Here is a 24,368-nt window from a genome sequence, read left to right as displayed (position 1 = left end):
ATGCCTTCTCCCTAACCTACTTCAACGAAAGACTCTAGAGGAGCAAAATGGTTTTCCCAGCCTATCTTTTTGTTTGTTTGTTTGTTTTTAGAAATGGTACAGTAGTTTAATATCTAGAATCCTAGACAACAGATGTGAGGTATCCATTCCTACAGGAATTGGTTGTGTTTCCTACTCGGACTAAAAAAGATTTGTTCGCTTAGAGACAACAAGGCTAGCTTTGTACTTACAATGTGTATGCATATGCACACACACACATATCCACACACACCTATGTATTTATTCCTTCATTTGGTTTTCTAGCATTTCCAAGTTTGCAGTAAAAGTTTCAACACAAATTTTTTCTCCAGGGAGGGGAGGGGAGCGGATAGGTATTTTCACACTTAATGGGTGTGGTGCACTGTCTGGGGGATGGACACACTTGAAGCTCTGACTCGGGTGGGGCAAGGGCAATATATGTAACCTAAACATTTGTACCCCTGTAATATGCTGAAATTAAAAAAGAAATTAAACAAAATTATTTAAACATTTTTTTTCCTCCAGTCTGCAGTGGGACAGACATCACGCTTGTGCAACTTTAAGGAGCCCATTCAAAGCTGAGGAGAACCAGACACATGTCCTAAGGAGATACAAAGAATTGCTGATACTCTCACTGTTTCTGTGTTAAAAAGTTTAGAAGGCGGAAACTTAGTTCCTAAAACTGTATTCAGAAGACTGCTTAGGAAGGTCTGCCGGCTTCTCCCTACGGGAGATTCAGCAGTGGGTGAGCAGAGTAGGTATGGAGATAACCACTTCTTCCGGAAGGGGACAGCCTTAAGCAGAATGGTGTGGAATTCACCAGTAGCTCTTTTATGTCAGACTTTTATCAGGATCCAGCTGTATAAATAAGCCTGTTGCTTCTGAGTGTAGGGTCTTCTCATCAGCACTTTGAACATTACCGGAAACAGAAACTTTTCTTCCTTCAACTTTATCAACTTGGCTATTTATCACAACAACAGAACAAAGAGGGATAGGTCTTTTGAAATTGATGTTGAGATTTGCAGTCGTGACAATTCCCCCAGCTATTAGCGCAGACATACCAAGAGTACTATCAGTCATGGTTGCAATGTCACCTCCATGAAGGAATCATGAAAAAAGGTTTTGAAGTCTTGTATCCTTTGAAGGGATCCATGTTTATATAAAGGCAAACATTTCCAGGAGCCGTCTTCACATTTCTTCATAAACTGGTCAAAGAGGAGTCTTAGGTCCTTACTCCAGCTGGGATTGGGGATAGAAAAGTCCTTATAAATGACTTTCTCAGAAGAAAATGCAGAGCGGCGGGCAGGCGCCTCCCCACGGGCCGCGCAGGGCCCCCAGTGCGGGCAGAGGCTCGGCATGTCCCAGCCTATCTTAAAAGTAGCAGTGGCTTTGTGACCCAGTATGGCCAGTAGGTTGTAAACAAAAGTTTGCCAAGAACCTCTGGGAAAACTTTAACTTTTCTCCCAAAGAAACAATTGGTGCTAGTGCCTTCTCTTCTCTTCTCTTTGAACCTGGTCGTGATTTTTGGAGCTGTAGCGGCTATTTTGTTACCATGAGGCAAAAGCCAAGAGCATTTTCAAGATGTTGCTCCATTCCTGAACCACTAATTCAACAGCAGCAACTGCCTACTTTCAGGCTTCCTATTATACAAAAAAAAAATAAGTATTTTTGAAACACCTCTTATCTTTGTGTTGGTAGTCAAGTAGTCTGTTTCTTACAGTTGAAAGCACTCCTACAGAACATCTCACTAGCTACAATAATCATCAAAACCATAAAGAAAATATAAAGAAGAAAATGGAAATCACTACAAATTACAAATGATTTTTATATTCTTTGTAACTTTCAGTATTTTTTAAATGCCTTTTAGTAAGCATGCGTCTCCTTGGTAATCAGGGGGAAGAAATGGAGATTGAAATAATCTGAGAGCAACAAACCAAACTTCCAAGACCCAAAGGATAGAAGCAGGCTGATCCACTGTCAGGAGACAGACCAAGTGTGACCTTGTGATGTTCCTTGTCTATAAAATGGAGATAGTGTTTCCTAGGTGACTACTTCCTATGGCTAATATTAGAATAATAAGATAGTATTTATAAATGTATCTGTTGCTAAAGATTCCTTTTCTGTGCTTCCTAATAAAGTAGGCATTTAGATATGAATGGCAGGGGGTTAGTGGGTGCAGGGAAAGAAGATTGGGGTGGGAGCTTGGGCAGCTGCCCTCAGGCCCGATCCCACATTCCCAGTGCCTACTGCACTCCATCTGTGTGGCCTCTGTCCTCCTTGTGCGGGGACGGCCCAGCTCAAACAACTTTATTTGCCTCTTTGAAAAGAGAAATCCCCATGCCAGCTGCACCTCTCATCCTACTGACTGTCCTCTGGGATCGGATCCTGTTGCTGTTGGTCCTTAGTCCTTCTCACCCTCATTAGGCATGTGTATCCTGGAGGTGTTTCACAGAATTCAAGCAGTAACTCCCTTTCCCCCTCCCGCTCTCCCTGCCGCACTTTGCCCTCCCCTGCTCCCCCCTCCCTCTCTCTCCGGAGGCTAATTAGCATTCACAGACACGCTCTGTGCTCTTCTCGCTGCTCTCCGCTGCTCTTCGGGGGTTGTGTCTTCAATGTTAGAAAATGTGAATGGCAAGTGAGGTTTCTAATTCTGGAGTTTCTCCTTTGAAGTCTTTTAACGAGTCATCAGGGACTGTCGGAGGCCTAAGGACAGTAGTCACTGCAAAGGAAGGGATGCGGCGGCGGCCCCCGCTGTCCCCAGACAGGCCCGAGGAATCCTCTCCCACACTTGCCTGGAGACATCTGCAAGAAGGCTGGGCGATGCAGACTTCGTTCGCCACAGAGAGGCCCCCGCCCCACGGCCTCTCAGAGCTCCGTCCACACCCAGCCACATAGCAACGCTCGCCTCCCGCGCCCGGCACTGACCGCCCCGCCCCCATCGTGCACACGCCTGTATTCTGCTCCACACACCCACGCACAGGCCTGTGCTCACATCAGCCCACACGCCAGAGAAACATGGCAACCATAGTATCTACCCCGTGCCCACTACATATGAAGATGTCTGAACATTGTTTTCATATCACAATACTAATTCTGCATAGTAAGAGTTATTAACTACATTTTTGTGGATGAAACTGGCTCAAAGATGTGAAATCACTTGGCCAAAGTCACAGAGCTGGTAAGTGGCAGAGCCAGATTGGAATCCCAAGTGAGTCTGCTCCTTCTGCCTCGCCGTGCCAGCCCCTGCGGTAGCGGGTAGCAGGGTGCTGGCATGACCAGTCTGTGTGAAGGAGAACGCCCCACCGGGTGGACCTCTAGGGAAGAAGCTGTTTTCCTCTGTCAGGCAGTTTGATTTTCTGCAGGAAGGAAGCTTGGCACTTAAATGAACTTGATCAATGTTTTACACCCTCTTTTTCCTCCCTTTCCTACTTGCAGGAATTGAGTTTGGGTTGAAAAATAAGCTTTCACCATTGACTCCATTAGTCACTGGAAATCATTTTCAGGCAAATGGCAGAGAAAACATCCAAGGAGAAAGTCAGAGCTGAGCCACTTCCTTCATCTCCGCGCTCAGCTAAGGGCAGTTCGGGCAGTTCGAGCAGGAGCCACCCACAGGGGAGGCACGACTTTCCCCAGCCGGCAGCAGTTACATTAAATCTGCCCGAGTAAAGGGAGTTACATCCAGCCCGAGACTTGGGGAAAGTCATGTTTCAGAGGTGAAGAAACAGGCATGTTACTTAATTCACTTTCTAATAAAATGAAGTTTATTACAGGAGGATAGAGAAAAGAGCAGCACATCCAACATGTTACCCCCCGCCCCCCAGCCTTCCACAGCTGCCTCCCTGGAAGTCCTAGGATGGAAGAAATGGAAGGCATCTATCCAAGTGGCCGGTATTAGAGGAAAGTCTCCTGTGGCTCAAACACCCTTGTCACCTGCAGACCTGGCCACATGTGCACACATTCACACACACAGAGACATATATGCATAGTCTTCAAAAAGACACACAGAGCCCTGGGGACACTCCTCAAAATATGATACTGATTCAACAAGCATTTCTTGGGTTAGACTCTGTCTATAAGGAAGAAAGCAGAGTGAAAGCAAGAATCCATTTTATTTGTTGAAAAAAAATACATGATCACATAAACAGATGTTTCTGTAACAAATATATATTGAACAACTACTGCATGTGAGGCTCAGTGTTCAGGGTTAGGGATACAATAGTGAGAGAGAAATGATAAATAAAGCATAGCCTTTTGCCTTGATGTGTTGACAGCCTTTTGAGGAAGAAAAACAAGTAAATAGACAATTTCAAACCCCTATGAAAAATGCTGTAATATCAACTTCATTTAGGCTTTCATCCCTATGTTCCATCTAGCTGTCCCCAAATTGACCTACAGATCAAACACAGTCCCACACAAAATCCCTGTAGAATTTTTTGTAGAATTAACAAGCGGAATTCACATGGAAATGCAAAGGGTCTGGAATAGCTAGAACGACTTTGAAGAAGAACTTAGTTGTAAGACCAGCTCTACCTGAATTCAATACTTATTATAAAGCTAAGGCAGGACGGCTACGGTGGCTCATGCCCGTAATCCTAGCACTTTGGGAGGCTGAGGCGGGCGAATTGCTCAAGGTCAGGAGTTCGAAACCAGCCTGAGCAAGACGGAGACCCTGTCTCTACTATAAATAGAAAGAAATTAATTGGCCAACTAATATATATAGAAAAAATTATCCAGGCATGGTGGTGCATGCCTGTAGTCCCAGCTACTCGGGAGGCTGAGGCAGGAGGATTGCTTGAGCCCAGGAGTTTGAGGTTGCTGCGAGCTAGGCTGATGCCACGGCACTCCCTCTAGCCTGGGCAACAGACTGAGACTCTGTCTCAAAAAAAAAAAAAAAAAAAAAAAAGCTGAGGCAATCAAGACAGTGTGCTACTGGCATGAAGTACACCTGGGGACAGAATATGAGTGGTCACAGAGAAAAAAGAGGTGTGACAGGCAAGTGAATGCCACCGTCTGGGACTGGGGCTTGATTCTGTCTCCAGCTGGCTACAGTCTCTGGGCTGCAGAGCAGGGCAAGTTAAATGGCATTTACATGTTCCCTCGGCTCCGAGAGGCTCTCTCTGAAGGGGGCCAAGCGTACAGTCTATGCCTGAGTGGAGCACTCACGGCATCCACAGACAGAACTGCGTCAGCAGTACTCTGGGTGCTCACGGCCAGGGGAAGGAGCCTACATCTCCACCTGACAGACAGGTGAGAGAAGGGGAAAGGAAGCAGAATAGATTCACAGTGTTTACTTCACATCACACCTCTCTCTCTCTCTCTCTCTCTCTCTCTCTCTCTCTCTCTCTCTCACACACACACACACACACACACACACACACACACACACGCTCAGAGCCAGAGGACCAAGGAGGACATAGACCAGCGCCTGCTCAGATCAACAAGGATTGGCCAATTCCCTCTTCCTCGGCAGCCTGAATATCCAGCTGACCTCCCAGTGGTCTCCTGGGTCCTCTCCACTTGGACTTTCCCTCCCCCACCCCTTCCTTGGCAAGCCACGACCTTCCCTCCCAGAAGCTCTGAGGGCAGCTGTGTGGGAGAGATGGAGCCAGCCTGGTCCCAGACCTTCTCGTCATGTGTCTTAGGCAAGTCCCTTAATTTCTGTGTGTGGCAACATCCTGCCCTGGGCAGTGGGGGTAATCATCCTCGAATTCCCAGGGTTAAGGGTGTGGTGGGAATTAAACAGTTCCTCCAAGTAAGGTGCCCTAAACAGTGCCTGGCACGCGGTAGGCACTCTGCAAGTGTTGCCATTATTGTCGTCTTGTTTGTTTCACTCCCCAGACTGGGCGTGATGGAGACCGCTGTTTCTCTCTGAGGGCCCAGGAGTCCACTGGGAGGGATCAAAGCAAGATGTAGGAGGAAGTCGTGGGGCCACAGTGCTCAGCAACCCTCTCATCCACCCCGTGTGCCCAAATCTGTCTTTCCTCTCCTCCACCTGCCTGGTCCTCCACCCGCCACTGAGTTATGGAAGGGACGTCTGAGGTCTGGGAAACAGGGAAGGGGAGGGGGAGGAGGAGGTGGTGAAAGATGGAGAAGGAAAAGATGAGGAATGGAGATTTCTTTTTCTTTCCTTCTCTCTCTCTCTCTCTCTCTCTCTTTGGTCATACTTTCAGAAATGGGCCTAGATCCACTCTAGCCCTACATGTTGGTAGGAAGAACCCATTCCATATTGGGCAGGGTCCTTGTCCTCAGGGTCACACAGCCAGATGCTAGCCCAGGTCCTGGCCCATCCTCCCCCAGTGGGCTCCAGGGCCTGCCTCACTTTCCCCCACCCACTACCCACACCCAGCAGCCTGGCAGACCTGCCTCTCCGCTAAAACAGCATGCCTTGCTCCATGCCTCTCCCCAGCCCCCACTCTGCCAACTTCTCTGTACCCAGTTTTTAGACCTTAAAATGAGGATTACATTTTCAACCAGCAAACTGCAATGTTCACTGAGTTCATGTCTTTGGTAAATGTCACCCGTGGAGTCCATACCCTGCTCCCATCTCTCCCCCACAGTAATGAGCCTGTGTCCATGGGGAGAAGAAGGTCCGGGGTGCGGTGGGGCCTCCCAGTGGCTTGAGAGATTGTGTCCTTTGAGCGTCTTCCTCTGAGCACAGGGCAGGGTGTGGCTGGGGTGAGCAGGGGCTCTGCGGGTCCTCCTGCATCGTTCTGGTAACTGAATCGCAGGTGCTGAGGGGACCCCCAGACGCTGAGGCTACTTGCCTGCCCTCTGCAGTGCTAATGGCGCCTGCATCCTACTACTGGGGCTCATTTTCTCCTCTCCTCTCTTTTTCCTGGGTCAGAATGCTATGATGTCTCTCTCTCTCTCTCTCTCTCTCTCTCTCTCTCTCTCTCTCTCTCTCTCTCTCTCTCTCACTTCCCACCCCCAGGCAGGACTAGCATGCAGAAGCCCAGGGCAGGAAGTGGAATGGGAGGGAAATAATGGAGAATAATGGACATGGTTCCTGCCCTCCCAGGAGCACGCCCTCCCACACCCACACCTTGGGGAGGGAAGAAAGGAGGCTGCTCTTGCTCCCAGGGTTCTCATGATCTGATCAGGAGACAAATCCCCACCTCCAAGCACACATCTGAGGACCTGGAGGCCACACAGGAACATGCTCAAGAGCTAGCAGGCCAGCATGTGCCTGAGGGCAGCGTCAACCCAAGAGAGCAGCCAGTGGGAGGGGTGCGTGGGGGTAGGAGAGAGAGGTGGGGCTGCTCTGGAGCAGCAGCCACAGGAGGCAGGAGGAGGCTTAGCAGGATCAGCCGTGCTGCATCTGCATCCCCCCTAATGAAATATTTGCCAGAGACTAATTTCTCTTCAAAAGAAACTCAATTCTCAGGCCCTCCATCTGTGTATTCATTTCAGAGCAATTTAGTTTTCCCCGTTCTAGGGAAAGGAGGAAATACTGCAGAACAGCAGCCCAAATGGGGTTTATTCTTTGGTGGGATAGCAGGCTCCCTCCAGCTCACATCCCCAACCCTACCCTCTCCCATCGCAGGAGATAAGAAGAGCAAATGAACTCAGCTCATGCTGAGTGCTCTGCACAGACTCAAGTATTTCTGGGAACATCACTGCAAACATACTATAATTAGCCCTACTTTACCTATTCCAGGGTCAGGAGGAAATACTGCAGAACAGCAACCCAAATGTGGTGGAGAAAACTGAGACACAGGGAGGTTAAACAACTTGCCTAAAGACACTAAGCAAAGAAGTGGTGGGACCTGGTTCTCTAGATAAACCTCAAGTCTACTTCCTCTACATAGAAAAGTTGTAGCACAGCTCTCTCTGGAAGGGCATTAACCCTTTCCAGGATCCCTTGAAAAGACCGGGGGAGGCCAGGACTCAGGTCTAAGGCACAGTATAAGAGTAGAGGGGCACCTGGAGCAACTGGACTCAGAGCCACCAATAGCACTAAGGTACCAACCATGGGGCATCAGCCTAGAAGAGCCACAGGAACTGTTCTCTCTGGCCATTCATTTCTCAGACAAAGACTCCCAGTCCAGAGCAGAAGTAACCAGCCCAAGGCTGCCCAACATAGGGATAAGGTATGACTCTGGGCAACATGGCTCTCAAGAGAGTTCGCTAGGGTCCTCTCTGACCCTTGATCTCTTCACTGCTGCTCTCTGCTCCCTTCATGGTGCTTCCTCTGCCTAGAGAGTAGCTCTGACAGCATGGGACAACTGTCCTTTCCACCCTCCAGTCTCTATTGAGGGCCACTTTGATCACCCAGAGGAAGGAAGCCAGTTCTGATCTGAGATACCAGCAGGCAACAATGTTGAAGGGAGATAAGCTATTGCCCAGACAAGGCTGCTGAGAGATTTGGTAGAAGCTCAGCCCAGAAGACCCTGGAAATTGGGGATCAGAAAGAGTCACACATTAAGTGGGATGCCTCGGGTTCCTTGGTCTGTGATTTTTACAGGGTTCAAGTCTGCAGCTATTCCCGAGGCCCATTGGCTGAGCACCAGGTCTGGATCAAAGTACTTAATAGCTGTATGATTTGTAAGCAAGCTCTGTATCATTATCTTAGGAATAGAATTGGGAGGAAGGAGGAGGGAATGGGTGAAATCATACTTAACAGGTACAAAGTACACTATCTAGGTGATGGGCACACTTAAAACTTTGACTCAAGCAGTGCAAAAGCAATCTGTGTAACCAAAACCTTTGTACCCCTGTCATATTCTGAAATTTAAAAGAAAAAGTCATATGCAACAACAAAAAAAAGAATAGGATCATAATAATACTTTCCTCAAAGAAAATTATATGCTGACACTCACACTTTGGCAAGTCACAAGTTTTGCTAATCTTCTCCATCTCTTCTCCCATGTCAGGCCCCCCTCTCGCCTTCCTCATTTTTACTGGCCTTTCAACTAAGAGTTAGTCAGGTTGTAATCCATAAATTACTCAGGTACAAAGCAGTTCCTCTGCTGTCTGCCCATTCTCCCTCTCATTTGTTGCAGAAACTAAAGGAGACAAAGTACTATATAGAAATGCTTTGGTGATGGCCAAATGTTTTGCAAATGTTAAACACATATCCAGACCCATGCAAAGCCTTTTCTACAGAGAGTGTCAGGAAACTCATGAGTTCTCAACTCTTTGCCTTAACCACCAGAGGTGGACTGGAGACCTCCCCAGAGAGGGCCTACATGACATGGGCTGCTGGTCTGTTGTCCAGTACTAACTTCAGGCTCTACAAGCCAAACAACCAAAAAATAAGAACTCCCTAGTTCATCTGGCCTGGATGAGCACATCACTGCAAACCTAGTTTTTATTTTTTTATTATTATTCTTTTTTTAAATTTTATATTTTACATTTTAATAATTTTTCTTCTTTTTTCTTTTCTTAAGAACCATGGGTGTCTAGTTTTTAAATGGAGCACAGAGACTTCTGCTTCTTCCATGAAAGATTAAATGCTATCGCAATTGCCCTTATGCCAAAAATAACTAAAAAAACAGACAACATATATGAAATAGCTATTTTAAGACATTGAGTAAAAGTCAGTACGGGACATTTGCAAAAAGAGTTTGACCCCATTTTTTGATGTTTGACTACTGACGACTTTCAAATCTCATCTCTTCCCTCTTTTTTTAACCAATCTTGACAAGCCCATAAGAAAGCCACCTGCTTCCTCCCTTAGCACCAGCAGGAAAAGTTCAAAAGCTGGCCTGTGTGAAAGAACCCTCACCCTGGCCCCAACCACATTAAAAACATTAAAAGCCATTCACCCCTCCCTTTGCTCAAGTCATTCCAGATAGCTTCGATACCCGATGTGCTCTCCCCAGAAAGTCTCATTATGTGAGCAATAAATATTTTCATACCCTATTGGTGCATGTATGGTATCATCAGTCTCAACATCCAAACCAATTTTGGGTGTGGAATTGATCTATGGAGAGACCATAGAAAGGCTACATTTTAGAAATGAGACTAAATAAGTCCTAGAATAAAGGCTATTCCAAAACCACAACAAAATAAGCCTCCAAAGGAAAAAACTAACCACAAGTAACTTATCTGCCAGTAAAAGCCTAACAATTTTCAAAGAAGTACAACAAAATGCTAACACTCAATAACATAAAATTTACAATGTCCAGCATCCACTCAAAATTTACTAGGCATTCCAAGAAGCAAGAACATGTGATTCATAGTTGGAAGATAAAATCAGTCCATACAAGCAGACCCAAAAATGATAGAAATGATGAACTTAGCATATATTAATGTTAAAACAGTTATTATAAACATATTACTAATGCTTAATTAGGCCATGAAAAGGAGAGAAATGAAAAATATTTTAAAAAGAAAAATGGAACTTCCTGAGATGAAAAATATAACAACTGAGTTGAAAAATACATTGGATGGGATTAACGAATATTGGACACTAAAAAAGAAAAAATCAGAATAAAAACTATGCTGAATGATGCAAAGACAGAAAAAAGACTGAAGAATGATATTGTTCCTCAAGGATTTGTTGAACAATATCAAGTGGTCTTATTTTACATATTATCGAACATGTACAACATGTACAGGATGTACATGTAATTGGGGTCCCAGAAGTAAAGGAAAGAAAGGAGAAAGAAGAAAAAAATTATGGCTGATAATTTTCCAAATTTGACTAAAACTATACTCACAATGATCTAAGAAGCTCAACAAACCCTAAGCAGGTTAAATATAAAAATAAACAAACAAAATCCCCACACAAGAGAAATAATAATCAAATGTTGAAAACCAGTGATAAAGAAAAAAATCTGAAAAGGAGCCACAGACAAAAAGGCACTTTACTTTCAGAGAAAGTAAGATAATAAAGAATGACAGCAGATTTCTCATCAAAAACTATGCAAGGCCAGGCACAGTGGCTCATGCCTGTAATCTGAGCACTTTTGAAGGCCAAAGTAGGAGGATCACTTGAGGCCAGGAGTTTGAGACCAGCTTGGACAACGTAGTGAGACACATCTCTAAAACAAATTTAAAAATTAGCTGGGCATGGTGCATGTCTGTATCCCAGCTACTTGGGAGGCTGAGGCAGGAGGATAGCCTGAACCCAGGAGTTCCAGGCTGCAGTGAGCTATGACTGCTCCACTACACTCCAACCTGGGCGACAGACCAAGAGCCTGTCAAAACAAAGAAACCAAACAAAAAGTATCCCAAAACTATGCACACCAGAAGGCAATATTACAATATCTTTAAAGTACTGAAAGAAAGAAAACAAACAAAACACCTATCAAGAATTCTCTACTGGATGAAAATATGTTTCAAAAATGAAAGTAGGCTGGTTGTGGTAGCTCACGCCTGTAATCCTAGCACTCTGGGAGGCTGAGGTGGGCGGATTGTTTGAGCTCAGGAGTTCAAGACCAACCTGAGCAAGAGGGAGACACCATCTCTACTAAAAATAGAAAGAAATTAATTGGCCAACTAAAATTATATATAGAAAAATTAGCTGGGCATAGTGGCACATGCCTGTAGTCCCAGTTACTCGGGAGGCTGAGGCAGGAGGATTGTTTGAGCCCAGGAGTTTGAGGTTTCTGTGAACTAGGCTGACACCACAGCACTCTAGCCAGGGCAACAGAGCAAGACTCTGTATCCAAAAAAAAAAAAAAGAAAAAAAAGAAGGAAAGTAAAATAAAGATTTTTTCAGACAAAAGTTGAAAGAATTTATTTTGAGTGGCACTATACTAAAAAAAAATATTAAAGGAAACACTTCAGGCATAAGAGAAATGATGCCAAAGCAAACCTGGATTTACAAAAAGGACTAAATAACACCAAACATGGTAAACATGTGGGAAACTATAAAAGAGATCTTTCTCATTTTTAATCTATTTAAAAGAACTGTTTAAGGCAAAAATAATAACAATGTTTTGTGGAGTTTATAGTATATGTACAAATAAAATATATTGCCACAATAACACAAAGAACAAGAGGGAAGAAATTGACCTATACTACTGTAAAGATATTACACTATACTATAGTGGTATACTATTATGTAAAGATAAACTATAAGTTAAACAGGCATATGATAAATCTTACATCAACTGTTTCAAAATAAAATTAAAAGTTTTAATAAGCTAATTGTGGAGACAAATGTTATTCAAATATTTATTTCATTAGAAAGAAGGCAAGAAAAGGGGGGAAGGAAAAATAAACAGATAAAGCAAATAGGAAAAAAAAGTAAGATGTTGGACTTAACCACATCAATAATTGCCATAAATGTACATGCACCAAACATTCCAATTAAAGACAGAAATTTTCATATTGAATTTTTTTTTTTTTGAGACAGAGTCTCACTTTGTTGCCCAGGCTAGAGTGAATACTGTGGCATCAGCCTAGCTCACAGCAACCTCAAACTCCTGGGCTCAAGCAATCCTTCTGCCTCAGCCTCCCAAGTAGCTGGGACTACAGGCATGCTCCACCATGCCTGGCTAATTTTTTCTCTATATATTAGTTGGCCAATTAATTTCTTTCTATTTATAGTAGAGACGGGGTCTCACTCTTGCTCAGGTTGGTTTTGAACTCCTGACCTCAAGCAATCCACCCGCCTCGGCCTCCCAGAGTGCTAGGATTACAGGTGTCAGCCACCGCGCCAGGCCCATATTGAATTTTTTAAAAAGCAAGATCTAACTATATGTCTTCTACAAGAAATCTGCTTCAAATATGAACACTGGATTAAGTTAAAAGTAAGACAAAAGATATACCATGCAACTATATCTAACCAAAGAAAGCTGGAGTAGCTGTGTTAGCATTAGATAAAGTAGACTTTACAACACAAATATGACAAGGTATAAAGAATAACATTTTACATTGATAAAGGGTCAAGTTATTGAGAAGATATTATAGTCTTAAAACTATAATTAACTAATTAGAGAGCTTCAAAATATAGGAAGCATAACCCAATAGAATCAAAAGGAGAAATAGACAAGCCTAAAAGTGTAGTTGGAGATGTCAAAACTACTTTCTCAGTAACTGTAAAAATAGACCAAAAAACAAGCTATCAAGACACAAAAGACCTGAACAATCCTATCTACCAACTTGATCTAATTGAATTTATAGAACACTCTGCCCAAAAGGCAGGGGAATACACATTTTTTCAAATGAATACTAAACATTTACTGATAGACCATATAGTGGACCAAAAAATAAGTCACAATACATTTGAAAGGATTAAATCCATACAGAGTATATTCTCTGACTACAACATAATTATATCCAGTAACAGAAAGGTATGTAGAAAACTCCCAAGTACCTGCAAATTAAGCAATATGCTTCTAATGACCTATGGGTAAAAGAAGAAATCACAAGGGAAATTAGAAAATATTTTTAATTGGATAACAATAAAACACAACATATCTCTTGGGTGCGGTGGCTCACACCTATAATACTAGCACTCCCTACCAAAAAATAGAAAAAATTAGCTGGGGATGGTGATTTGCGCCTGTAGTTCCAGCTACTCTGGAGGCTGAGGCAGGAGGATCACTTGAACCCAGGAGTTTGAGGTTGTAGTGAGCTATGATGATGCCATTGCACTCTAGCTGGAGCGACAGAGCAAGACTCTGTCTCAAAAACAAAAAAGCAAAAACCAAAAAAACGCAGCACATCAATCTGTCAGTAGCAGTTAAGCTTTCAAGGATATTAAGAGCATCGAATGCTTATAAGTAGAAAAGAATTAAGACTCAAATCAGTGACCTAAGCTTCTACCTTAAGAAACTAGAAAAAGAACAGCAAATTAAACTTTGTTATTTTTTTCTAGTTCTTTTCTTTATTTTTGCTTCTTACCCAAAGTATGTAAAGGGAAGCAAAAGTAAAGATAAGCAAAATAAATTAATTAGAAAAGACAGAAAATAAAGAAATCAATTACTCAAACCTGATTCTTTGAGAAGATTATATTGAAAAACTTCCAGTTAGACCAAATAGGAAAAAAAAAAGAGAAAAGGCAAACTTACCAATATTAGGCATGATAAAGGAAACATCACTACAGATTGCATGGATAACAAAAAGATAATAAAAGAATAGTCTAACAAATTTATGTCAATACATTCAATAACTTAGATAAAATAGCAAAAAATACTTTGAAAGATTGATGCTTACTTAAGAAGAAATGGACTGAATATTCATGATAACATTATATAATATATAATATTCTTATTAAAGAATTTGAATTTGTGGTTACAAACCTTCCCACAAAGAAAATTCCAAGCCAGATGGCTTCACTAGTGAATCCTACCAATCACTGAAGAAAGAAATAGTATACTTTCCTACTCATTATATGAGGCCAGAATCACTTTGTTCTAAAATAAAGAAAAATTACAGCATATTGACCTGCTGCAAAAATAAAATAAAATAAAATAAAATAAAATAAAATAAAGATATTATAAGAAAAGATAACTTCAGACCAATAACCGTGTCTTCAGACCAATATATCCCAATATATTAACAAAATATTAGCAAAACAAATCCAGAAATATAATAAGAAAATAATAAAGAAAATACATCATGTTCAAGTAAGGCTTATTCCAGGAATGATGTAAGATTCATTTAACATTTAAAAATCAATATTATTAACTTATCATATTATTCAACTGAAAAAAGAAAACCATAGGATCATCTCAATAAATGTAGAAAAGCATTTGACAAAACTCAACAGCCGTTTATGATAAAATTTCTCAGCAAACTAGGAATATAAGGGAACTTCCTCAATCTAATAAAGAATACTTATGAAAAACCTACAGTTAACATAATATCTAATGGTAAAGACTGAATGTTTCCCCCTAAGATCAGGAACAAGAGCAACCTTGCTCTTCTATTTAATATTGTACTAGTGAAATAAGGCAAGAAAAATAAATAAAATGTTTCTGAATTAAACAGAAGAAGCAAAATTATAATTATTCAAAGACAACATGATCACCTATGTAGAAAAGCCAAAGAAATCTTTTAAAAAGTTACTAGAATTGAGAAGCGTATTTAGAAATGTCACAGGATAAAACATATCGACTATATGTTTATATATATACTAGCAACAGCCAGCTATAAATAGAAATTTAAGATAAGAAATACTTAGGGGTAAGTTTTACAAAATATTTGCAAGACCTAAACCTGAACACTCAAAATTACAAAATAATCCTTAGAAATTTTTAAGAAAACCTTCATAAATGCAGAGATACTCCATCTATTCATAGATCATAAGACAATATTGTTAAGATATCAGTTTTTCCCAAATTAAAACTATAGATTCAATGCAAGCCCAATCAAAACCTCAGCAAGATTTTTGTAGAAATTTACAAGCTAATTCTAAAACCAATATAAAAAGACAAAGAACAAATTTTTTTTTTTAGACTGAATGGGTCTGTGGAACAAATAACAATTTTTAAACAAAATAATATTAGAGGGCTTTAAAACTTACTATAAAGCTACACTAATCAAGACAGTTGGTATTGGTGCAACAAAGACGTATAAATCTATGGAACAGAATTAAGAGTCCAGAAATATAGTTTCTATAGATCAGGAATTCAGAGGCAGTTTAGATGTGTGGTCTTAGTTCAAACTGTCTCATGAGGTTGCAATCAAGATGTTGGCTGAGGCTAGTTATCTTAATGCTTGACCGAGGCTGGAGGGTCTACTCTCAAAATGGCCCACTTACCTGTCTGGCAGGTAGATACTGGCTATTGGTAGGAGCTTCAGTTCCTCACCATATAAAACTCTCAATAGAGTGGCTTGAGTATCCAGCTGGCTTCCCCAAGTTAGTGATCCAAGAGAGCAAAATGGAAACCAATGTTTTTATGACCTAGCATTGTAAATTTTACTCCCTTATTTCTCTAAAATTGTATTGGTTACACAGGTCAACCAATGCCATGGGAGGGTACTACACAGGGGCCTGAATACAGAAGATATTCATTAAGTTCCATCTTACATTCCAGCTACCACAGGTGCCAAGGTAATTTAAAGGAAAAAGAGTAATCTACTCAATAAATGGTGCTGGAACAATGGGATATCCATATAGAGAAAAATGAACCTCAACCTTTATTTCATGCGGTATATAAGATTAAACTTTAAATATGTCATGGACCTAAACATATGGCCTAAAACTATAAAACTTGTAAGAAGAAAACAAGAGAAAATTTGGCCAGGCGTGGTGGCTCATGCCTATAATCCTAGCATGAGGTGGGAGGATCTCTTGAGGTTGGGAGTTCAAGATCAGCCTGAGCAAGGGAGAGACCCTGTCTCTACAAAAAATAGAACAAATTAGCCGGATGCAGTGGTACACACATGTAGTCCCAGCTACTCAGTAGGCTGAGGCAGGAGGATCACCTGAGTCCAGGAGTTTGAGGTTATCGTGAGCTGTGATGATGCCACTGCACTCTAGCCAAGTAACAGAGTGAGACTTTGTCTTAAAATAAGAAAACAAAAACTGTTCAACCTTCTGTAAGGCAAAAGATTTCTTAGATAGGACCCCAAAGTCATGAACCATAAAAGAAAATAATGATCATTGTACTTCATCACAACAAAAACTTTACTCTTTGAAACAAAGAAAGAGAAAAGGCAAGCCAAAGACTGTGAGAAAATACATGCAAAACATATATTACGCAAGGGACTTACATCCTAAATATACAAAAAATTTTATAGCTCAGTAATATAAAACAAATAAAAATAAACAAAATAGTTGAATAGGCAATGCACTAATGAAGGTAGATGAATCTTTTAAAATGAGCCCTTGAAAAGATGCTCAACAAAATTAGTTATTAAAGAAATGAAGTTTACAAATACAAGGTACCACTGGGTACTACTAGAATAGCTAAAATTAAAAAGATTAACAATACCAAATGTTGGTGAATGTGTGGAAATGACTGGAGCTTTCATATATTACTGGTGGGGGTGCAAAATGCTCCAACACTTCAGAAAACAGTTTGCACACACACCCTCATCTCCCCCGACCCGAAGGCGCACACGACACACTCCTGCAGCCCACCCCTACCTGGGCTCCACTCCTCCTCCCTCTCTCATATCTTGTAATTGATGAATGTCTACAATTGTAACCAATTGTTTCTATGTAAACTCAACTAAAAGATTTTTCTGGAAAGAGTATTAATGTTCAGTAGGCTTACTAGCAGCTTAATCATTAGCAACCAGCAACTAAATGCAAACAACGTTTGCACGTCTCACTGACTGGTCCTTAGCTACCCAGCTAGTGAACAAGCATGGGAGGAGTGGGGCCAGGAGAGACCTTCCCAGGTGGGAGTGACAGAATGAACCTTGACACTCTGGCCTTGGAGACTGTCCCAGGTATCACTCCCAAGGGGGGAGAAAAACTTCAACGCTCTGCTCCGTGCTCTCAGCTACCAGCTACCGCTGCCTCCTGGGGCTCAATCCTCAGCGAGCTCAGTCCCTGGCGAGTATGGGATGGGCTTGGAAGACACTCACACTCATGCTGCTCCTGCTTTTTGGCCAAATTCTGGAGCTCTGAGAGTCCCAGAGTTGTCCCCAAGCGCCCCTCGAGTCTGAGCGAGCCACCTTTTCAGCATCCACCTCTCCGTCCCAGCTGAAAAACCCACCAGAGGAGATGCTCCATCACTTGCTGTCTACAGGTGCGCGTAGGCTCCGGCTGGAGCACCAGGTCGGGGCTGGAGATCCATGTGCCTACAGAGAACTTAAAGAGAAACTTGATCCTGCACCAGAGTGAAAGAAAAGACCAAAGTCCCCCAAATCCCTACAGCCAAAGGGTGGGAAGTATTTAGGACAGGGTACTCCCTGCCCACCCCAGCGTCCCATCCCTTCTAGGTACTGTGGCTTCTTCTCTTTCTCCAGAATTCCTAGACATCTGGTCCTCCATAATTGTCATAGTCCATCTCCAAACTCCACTTCCAGCTTTTCCTTACATTTGGCTAATATTTATAGTGGTCCCTAAAAACAGCATTACTGAAAGCATGCAGTAAGTGCTCAGCGTTTGCTTTTGTGTGACTATAGCCATAAAAGGGACTCTAGTGGAGGGGGTCACAGGCTCCAGAGAAGGCAGCATGTTGGGATGCTGTGCCTTCAGTGTCCTTCAAACAACACATAAGCAGTCGCCTGCCTAGGGTATGGGGTCAGTGCTGCCACGCATGCCTCTTTGATTGCGGGAGAGAAAAAAGCAAGCACCAATTAAGGAATGAAGAGAGAACCCAGAGCTGGAAAATATCCTCATCTTGCTCCCTCCTTTCTCTGCACCCTCAGATAACCACTGCTTTCGGCTCAAGGGCTTATTAATTCTTACCTGGGCTATTGTCAAAACTTCGAATTGCCGAGTCTATAGTTTCACTCCTTCATCTGGCCTTACAGCCCTGTCTCTAAAGTGGCAATCTGCCTCTGTCTTTGCCTTTGAGCCTTTGCAAGGTTCTCCACTGTCTTCAAGATAAAACCCAAACTTCACAGCATCCTGCTTCTTTCTGAGTTCACCCTTGGCCAACTTTCAACCTCATCTCTCGCCATCTCTCTTTACCCCTTATGCTCTAGCCAGAGCTAACTGCTTACTTGAACTTGTCTCAAGCCTTTGTTGCAAATGCTTTCCCTTCAGCCTTTGCTCTCCTTTCCCTCCAGCACACATGCGCGTGCGCTCTTTGACTGGCTGATTCCCATCCAACTCTATTTATTTATTTTTTCACTCTGTTGCCCCAGCTAGAGTGCTGTGGCGATAACCTAGCTCACAGCAACCTCAAACTCCTGAGCTTAAGCGATCCCCTGCCTCAGTCTCCCAAGTAGCTGGGACTACAAGCATGTGCCGCCATTCGTGGCTAATTTTTTCTATATAATTTTAGTTGTCCAGCTAATTTCCCTCTATTTTTAGTACAGACAGAGTCTCACTCTTGCTCAGGCTGGTCTCGAACTCCTGAGCTCAAACAACCCACCCGCCTCAGCCTCCCAGAGTGCTAGGATCATAGGCATGAGCCCATCCAAATTTATTTATTTCATTTTATTTTATTTTTTTCAGTTCACACAATATTATTTCATTTAAAAAATACTTTAAGACAGGGTCTTGCTTTTGTCCAGGGTGGTCTCCTGGGCTTGAGAGATCCTCCTTTCTCAGCCTCCCCAGTGGCTGGGGCTACAAGCGCACCTGACTGCCTGGAAGGCTTTATAGGGCAGCCAGCAAGGTAGAAACCAAGAAAACCCAGGTCAGAGCAGACGTGAGAGCAGTAGGTGGGGTCAGCAGGCTGTCTGGAGGAAGGACAGTTAGTGAATCCTAAATGGAAACAAGTTGCTCTTAAGACACTTTCTCAAACAGTGTCCATCCAACTTTAAAGACCTCCTCAGCATGACTTCCTCTTGCTGGATTTAGTTTCCCTTCCACCCTTTCCCCACCGCCCACAGCACAGAGGACATACCTCTATCATGGCACTTAGTACCCAGCCTATTCCCTGGCCCCTCTCACCTTCCCTGGGCACTAATTGTGAAGTGCTTGGACTCTGGGCAGTTCAGAACACAGCCCATGTGTGGTGAAAGGATGTGAGCTTTAGAGTGGAGCAGATCTGGGTTCAAACCTTGGTTCTTCTGCTTGTTGGCTGTGTGATGTTTGGCAAATTACTTAACCTCAAAGTCACAGACTCGTTGTCTGTAAAATGAGAATAGTAATGTCTACCTTATGGAATTAGTGTGAGGATTCAATGAGACAATGCACAAAGAAATGTCTGCCCCTCAATTCTCCTTACCACCTGCTTTTTCCTGGTCCTGGACTTCCAGCCAGTGAGAAAACTATTAAAGGCCCTCAAACTTTTCCTCTTTGAGTGCCTGTATCTGTAAACTGGTGTTAATAACACTTAGCTCACCGGTTCTTGTGAGGATTAAATGATTCAAGATATGTGTAACCAGTTTATTGAGTTACAATGCTTGGTAGGGCTCAAGCAATCACACCTTCACCTTTAACCCCAGCACGTGGACTCATTTTGTGGTTCTGGATGGAATCTCAGACATCTTCTGTATATTTTTCTGGTTACTTTCAGATAATAGTCCTGGTCACTTTCATGAATGGGAAGAAGGAAGAAAATAATTTGTTAATATTTCTGTTATAGTGCTTCCACAGGGGGCTATATTTCAACACCCCTGGTGGATACCTGAAACTGCAGACAGTATTGAATGTTATGAATATATCCTGTTTTTTCCTATATATGCATACTGATGATAAAGTTTAATTTATAAATTAGGCACAGTAAGAGATTAACAACAATAACTAATAATAAAATAGAACAATTATAACAATATACTGTAATAAAAGTTATATAAATATGATCTTTCTCTCTGTGTCAAAATATCTCATTATACTATACTCTACTATTTTTAGACCTTGGTTGATGCTGGGTAACTGAAGCCTCAGAAAGAGAAACCAAAGAAAAGGGGAGACAACTGTAACATATTTGTATTAATGTAAGGAAAAATACTTTTTAACTACTACAGTCCTCATTTCTATAACTGGTCATGTGGTCCTAACTGGTAATTTTAACTTCATTCTCTACTATTCAGTCCATATGCTCTTTGCTTTCAGGAAACATCTCGCCTAATACAGTCACCAAAACACATTTTTATCATATATTATATTTATAATTAACCTAGGCAAATAAATTCCCTTCTAAACCCACAGAGCCCAAAGCTGTGGGGCTAGAAAGCAAAAATTTCCATAGTGGATCACTAAGAGTAACAACAAGAGGAGCCAGTCCCCTTTAACCCCTTAATTTTCAGACTCAGGAATTCTAACTATGGGAACAACAGCACTATGTATTGGTCACTGATTCAGGCTGTATACAGCATCGTGGAGGACATGGCCCTAACCCTGCCCAGGGTTAGCACTTAGCTGGTCTTGTAACTGAGTCTCCAAAAGATCATTCCACCATGCTATTAGGTCATTTGCTTCAGGGTAATCAGGTACTTTGTAAGACCTGTGAATTCTATAATCAGGAGCCCATTGCCATATTTTATTTGTTATAAAATGAGTTTCTTGGTCAGGAGCTATACTTAGTTGAATGCTATAACAATGAATAAGATATTCCATAAGTTGTCATTTTGCAGCAGCATGTGGACAGGAAAGGAAAATCCATATCCAGAATAATTGTCTACTAGCGAGAAGCAGCACTGTCTTTTATGACAGAAGTGCAATAAACCTGCCACCAAATGGCTGGCTGTTCACCGTGGGCAATGGTGCCATATTGAGGGTTCAGTGGTGGCCTCTGCTGTTCACAGGTTGGATGCTCAGCAGTGGCTGTAGCCAGATCAGACTTGATGAATGGAAGCCCAGGTTGCTGAGCCATGCATAACTTCTATCCTTGCCACCATGCACACCTTGATCAAGAGCCACTGGACAAAGACAGGGGTAGTTGCAGAAAATGATTGAGAAAACAATGTGGCATCTTGGTGTCCTGATTAAGGTCCTTCTCTAATAAAGTTGCACTTTGGTGAGCATTCATGAATACATGAATATTTCCACACTTTGTGTCACTTCATGATGGTTCATTCACATACCTATTCCCCAGACTTCCTTATCACCAATTTTCCAAATGCATTACCTCTAATTCCCTAAATATCAAGTCAAACCTTTAGCCACAGAACACATCTTTTTAAAAAATTTTTAATATATATCTGTACCTCTTGCTATCTCTCCTGCCAGGCAAAATGAGCAACAATGCATACTTCTCAAAATTCTGCACATCGATGGAATTTTCCTTTACCACTAACCTCGAGATCTTCTCTGAGGGGGGCAGTAGTACAGCAACTATCTCCCATGTAATGGACAAAGCCCTGAGGAAGGAGACTGAAGGTGTAGTGCTGGCCCTGCCAGTTGAAAGCAAACTGCTCAGGTGATCTTTCCTAACAGGCATAAAGAATAAACATTTGCCAGGTTAATAGCTGCATACCAGATACCAGAGGATGTTTTGCTCCAGTAAAAAAATCACATCTGGAACAGAAACTGAAATTGGAGTCATCTTGATTAAGTTTGTGATAATTCATTGTCATTGTCCAAGATCTATTTGTAATTCTGCAAGTTGAAATAGGCAAGTGGAAAGAGGATATAGCAGGAATCACCACTACTACATCCTTCACGTTCTTATGATGGCACTAATCTCTGCAATCCTTCTAGGAACAAAATTGCTTTGGGCTTTCTGTTCTAGAGGCTTCCACTTGGCATTTCCCACCGTTATGGTCCTTATTGGTTGGGTCAGTGAACCAATATGAGGTAGAAATGGGAGTGACTCTTCTCACTGTTATCCCTAATAATTATCTTAGCAAAACAGTACTTCCTGTTCCCAAAACTTAGGTTCTGCAGTTTAGAGGTATTGGGTTCTAGGAGAATTATGTCTCCATCAAGGCACACAACAGTGATTCTATTAAACTGAAGTAGAGACTGGCCACTTAGGGTTTGTTTTTCAGAAATCTCGCCCCTCGAGCTACAAGAAATAAGGATTTCTTTTAAAGCAACCAGAAGCATCCTGCTCCTGTACTCAGATGCTGAGCTAGGAATTAAAGTCCTGCGCTTATCATTTTCTTTCTCCAAGTTCTTGAGTATGCTTAGAAGCAACTACCTATGCCCCTATACTCTATTTCGATTAAAATGTTCAGTAGGAGCAACCACTTGGTCACCCAAAACCTTGCCTTTATAGGCTTTCTTTTTTATTACAGGTGACTACAAGTGATTTAATATACCTGTCTTGCCACTGCATGCCATGATTTACCAATGTCACCTTTACCATTGGCAACAGGGTCATTAATATTTTTAAATCTAATCAGAGAAGGTCAAGATTCCTATCCTTAAGGTTCCATTTCTTTGGACCCATTTCCATTACCTATTTGATATTTTTTTTTTTTTTTTTTTGAGACAGAGTCTCGTTTTGTTGCCCAGGCTAGAGTGAGTGCCATGGCGTCAGCCTAGCTCACAGCAACCTCAAACTCCTGGGCTCGAGCGATCCTTCTGCCTCAGCCTCCTGAGTAGCTGGGACTACAGGCATGTGCCACCATGCCCGGCTAATTTTTTTTTTTTTTTTTTTTTTTTTTTTTTTTTTTTTGAGACAGAGTCTCACTTTGTTGTCCAGGCTAGAGTGAGTGCCGTGGCGTCAGCCTAGCTCACAGCAACCTCAATCTCCTGGGCTTGAGTGATCCTTCTGCCTCAGCCTCCCGAGTAGCTGGGACTACAGGCATGCGCCACCATGCCCGGCTAATTTTTATATATATATATCAGTTGGCCAATTAATTTCTTTCTATTTTTATAGTAGAGACGGGGTCTCGCTCTTGCTCAGGCTGGTTTTGAACTCCTGACCTTGAGCAATCCGCCCGCCTCGGCCTCCCAAGAGCTAGGATTACAGGCGTGAGCCACAGCGCCCGGCCTAATTTTTTTATATATATATCAGTTGGCCAATTAATTTCTTTCTATTTATAGTAGAGACGGGGTCTCGCTCTTGCTCAGGCTGGTTTTGAACTCCTGACCTTGAGCAATCCGCCCGCCTCGGCCTCCCAGAGAGCTAGGATTACAGGCGTGAGCCACTGCGCCCGGCCCACCTATTTGATATTGATACTAATGGCATTGGTTAAGGTTCCATCAGGGAAGGAGAGACACTAAGAGTTATTGTATAATAAGAGATCTATTATAAGAATATGGGTTTATAGAATTTTTTAAGAACCTGGGAAAATATGTTTCTGAATGAAGAAGTCGGAGCATCAGATAAAAGCTGCTAATTAAACTCTCAGCGCTCAGGCATGCTAGTCACAGAGCAGGATCCTAGAGAGGAGTTTATAGAAGTCTGTTGCCTCTGCATCTGGGTTTGACCTGGGCTTTCTGTCGGTCGGAAGGGCTGGAGTTGCTGAGTAAAGCTGGATGTGGAGTTGGGGAGGTAAGTGCAGCCTGCAACCTGCTGACACCCTAACCATGACAACTTTCAGAAGGTAACTGCTGCTGCTGCTGCTGCTGCTGTACTTCTCTGCCTTTCGAATCATTCACAAATTAATCTTTTGGCCGACTCTAAACCAAAACCATGCAGGAAAGAGGATTCTGGGAAATGCAGTTCCGGGTTACCCAAATCGACACAGTACAAAACCACTACTTGCCATTTATTAGCTACTTGATATAGAATGAACTTATTAAATGTCTGCGAGTCTAAGTCTCCTTCCATTGCAGCCTTTAGGCACTGTTTTGTGGGAGGACATTTCCTGGATTTCTGGAAGATGTCCTGTTGCCTCGGATCGCCCACTTACAGGTCCCTCGGCGTGAATGATGCTTCCTTCACTGGCCTCTTATGACCCCCTCTCAGACTCATGGCTTCTGGTAGTCTTTCGCTAGCTTGGATTGCCTCTCTCTTGCAGACAGCCCTCTTGGGCAGTCT

At 42.4% G+C, this 24,368-nt stretch overlaps 1 pseudogene; it reads right to left on the bottom strand.

Annotated features, from left to right (window-relative positions):
- Positions 1 to 565: 565 nt before the first annotated feature.
- On the bottom strand, positions 566 to 1,376 carry LOC109730383 (acyl-coenzyme A thioesterase THEM4 pseudogene; annotated as a pseudogene).
- Between the last annotated feature and the right edge of the window lie 22,992 nt (positions 1,377 to 24,368).

Source organism: Microcebus murinus, chromosome 2 (assembly GCF_040939455.1).
Source record: "Microcebus murinus isolate Inina chromosome 2, M.murinus_Inina_mat1.0, whole genome shotgun sequence".
Taxonomy (NCBI): Eukaryota; Metazoa; Chordata; class Mammalia; order Primates; family Cheirogaleidae; genus Microcebus; species Microcebus murinus.
Note: the sequence above shows the minus strand (reverse complement) of the source record. Positions and strands in the feature narration are given on the sequence as shown.